The sequence below is a fragment of the Carassius auratus genome, chromosome 26 (assembly GCF_003368295.1).
Source record: "Carassius auratus strain Wakin chromosome 26, ASM336829v1, whole genome shotgun sequence".
Lineage (NCBI taxonomy): Eukaryota > Metazoa > Chordata > Actinopteri > Cypriniformes > Cyprinidae > Carassius > Carassius auratus.
The window spans coordinates 13,333,708-13,337,101 of NC_039268.1; positions in this window are offsets into that span (position 1 = coordinate 13,333,708).

Below are 3,394 nucleotides of genomic sequence, written 5' to 3' on the forward strand. Positions count from 1 at the left end.
GCATGTGAGCGAGATCAAACTGGCATCCTGGTATGATGTATATTTTTCAGTTTTGGATTGATAGCGCATTTGAGCTTACAAGTTGAGTTGAGTTTCCTGACCTCAGTTTCAGGATACAGATTACCTACTTTAGATCATGCATTGTAAGTAGACGGTAGCTCTTAATTAATGAATTAGATTTGACTAGTGTCTGTGTTGTGATCTTCCTCTTAAAATAGAAATCTTAGGACTTTCTTTAACTTTAACAGATGGCTGGATAGAAATGGGGTAACTGATTATGTGAGGAAACATAGCTATCATGAGTAGCTTCCTGCCGAAGCTTATCTGTCCTCAAAAAGACATAGACATTGGCCTGTCCAAATATAAATAAAGGTGAGAAGAGACATTGTAGATCCTATATCAAAAATTTGATCATTGGAAAACCCACTGTTTTCGCAAATTTCAGCTAAAAGTAAAATGATGTCCATTGTGAGTGCTATGACACAGCAGTTGTACATTGTCAAGTCAAATTAAAGAAGCACATTTTTGGAACCAAGATAAGAAATTTTGTAGGACAAGTACAGCAGAAATGCAGATGGCACACCTTGAAAAACTAATATATATATATATATATATATATATATATATATATATATATATATATATATATATATATATATATATATATATATATATATATATAGTGTATTTTGGCAGTTCAAGTTGCCATGGCGGAGCTGGTAGTTCAGGTAGTAGGGGACTCAGGAGGCAATGGTGGATTCTCCGTAACCTTCACTGGCTCTGCCATTACCACCATGGGCATATGGAGGGCTGGATGGGAACAGTGGAGACAAAGGAGACTCAGGAGATGAAGGAGGGCTGGACGGGACAAGTGGAGATGAAGGAGACGAAGGAGGGCTGGATGGGACCAGCAGAGATGAAGGAGACGAAGGAGGGCTGGATGGGATCAGTGGAGACAAAGGAGACTAAGGAGATGAAGGGGGGCTGGACTGGACCAGTGGAGATGAAGGAGATGAAGGAGGGCTACGGGTCTGCGGGGGGCAGTGGAGGGGTGATGTGGAGTGGGGGGCAGTGGAGAAAAAGGAGTCTCAGGAGATGAAGGAGGGCTGGACTGGACCAGTGGAGATGAAGGAGACGAAAGAGGGCTGGACGGGAACAGTGGAGACAAATGAGACTCAGGATATGAAGGAGGGCTGGACGGGACCAGTGGAGATGAAGGAGACGAAGGAGGGCTAGACGGGACCAGCAGAGATGAAGGAGACGAAGGAGGGCTGGATGGGATCAGTGGAGACAAAGGAGACTAAGGAGATGAAGGGGGGCTGGACTGGACCAGTGGAGATGAAGGAGACGAAGGAGGGCTGGACGGGACCAGCAGAGAGGAAGGAGACAAAGGAGGGCTGGATCGGAACAGTGGAGACAAAGGAGACTCAGGAGATGAAGGAGGGCTGGACGGAACCAGCGGAGATGAAGGAGACGAAATAAGGGCTGGACGGGACCAGCAGAGATGAAGGAGACTCAGGAGACGAAGGAGAGCTGGATGGGACCAGTGGAGACAAAGGAGACTCAGGAGTTGAAGGAGGGCTCGACTGGACCAGTGGAAATGAAGGAGACGAAGGAGGGCTGGACGGGACCAGCAGAGATGAAGGAGACTCAGGAGAAGAAGGAGGGCTAGACGGGACCAGCGGAGATGAAGGAGACGAAGGAGGGCTGGATGGGACAATCAGTGATGAAGGAGACTCTGGAGATGAAGGAGGGCTAGGCAGGACCAGCGGAGATGAAGGAGACGAAGGAGGGCTGGACGGGACCAGCGGAGACAAAGGAGACTCAGGAGATGAAGGAGGGCTGGACTAGACCAGTGCAGATGAAGGTGATTCGGGAGATGGAGGAGGACTGGACGGGACCAGTGGAGGTAAAAGAGATGAAGAAGACGAAAGAGGGGTGGTCGGGACCAGCGGAGGCAAAAGCGACTCAGGAGACAAATGAGAATTTTCGAAAGGACTCTGAAATTATGATAGGAGCTGAGAACTCCATGAGCACCGAAAAGCACACTGGAGTGCGGGAAGAAAGGAGGGAGTGGACTTATTGGAAGTGGTATGTGGAGGGAGCTGGCTTGTTGTGAGCAGGAGCATCCACAAGCCATTTATCTCTAGCACGTAATTTATAAAATCCGCTACGGGTCTGGAGCCATTGTCAAGAATTTAAACAAACTATCATCTTTTAGTCCCATCTGAAAGCATGCATTAATCATGGAGTCGCTCCAGCTCATGTATCAGGCTCAGAAACTCCACATAGGGCTTCCCTTCTGCTGGTTATCTAGAAGAAAATCCTCAGTCCAGTTCATCTTCTTGTTCTTTGGTGTAGGATTCTGTCACGGGACGTGGTTGTAGTAAATCACACAATGGAGGAGTAAACATAAATAAAGGCAAACAGGAACTAGGTGGGAACAAACATGTGACAAATGGAATCTCTGCCTCTGAATTTGTTAGACATAAGCATCTGATCCTAATTTGGGGGAAATCTGATGTCTATCCTGAAGCTTGGTAATATGAGGATGAGTGTCTGTCAGCAGTGAGGTCCATGCCAACCAGGACTTGAAAGCCTTAGTAATCTGAAACAAAGAGACGGCAACTAGGAGGTGTACAGTAATATGCTCATGCTTATAATGGGGAGGGAGGGATGCGAGCCATTTGAGCATACTTAATGCGGGTGTACACGGTGCGATTTTTGCTGTCGTACGAGTTCGCATGCGTTTTTTTTCAATCGTGTGGAAATCGCATATTCTCGTATGGTCGCGGCTCGTATCATTTGCGATGAATTACTAGCCGAGCAGAGTGGCTTACGAGCACTTACCGACCTCGAGATCATTTTTAAATATGTCTAAAAAGTTTGTGAGCTATCGGTTTGAATTCGTGCCATTTGTGCGGTTGAACAGCCGATTTGTTGATTTATCTGAAGCTGACCAATCATGAACTAAGAAAACCACAGAAGAAGAAAGACGAAGACGACAGCGCCACGGCGAATGTGGACTATTGACCAGGAGGATAAATTCGCTGAAGTCTGTCAGGAACAGCGAGCGCTGTATGATGTTTCTAGCAACGTATTCCAATGCCTTTTTAGTTCTCTCTTGCTCTCTCTCACACACGCATATGTAGTTTACAGGGACTCTCCATAAACGTAACGGTATTCTGTAATGTATATCCCCATACACTACCTCTATCCATCACGGAAAATGCATGTTTAAAATTTCTATTAAACACCGTATAGTATTTTTTAAAGCCATTTGGTTTACGAGGGCACAGTAATTGTCCTCTCAAACCATGTTTACATTTTAATACCTATTTAAGATATTTATAAACCATATACAACACACACAGAGGGTAACCAAACGTCGCGG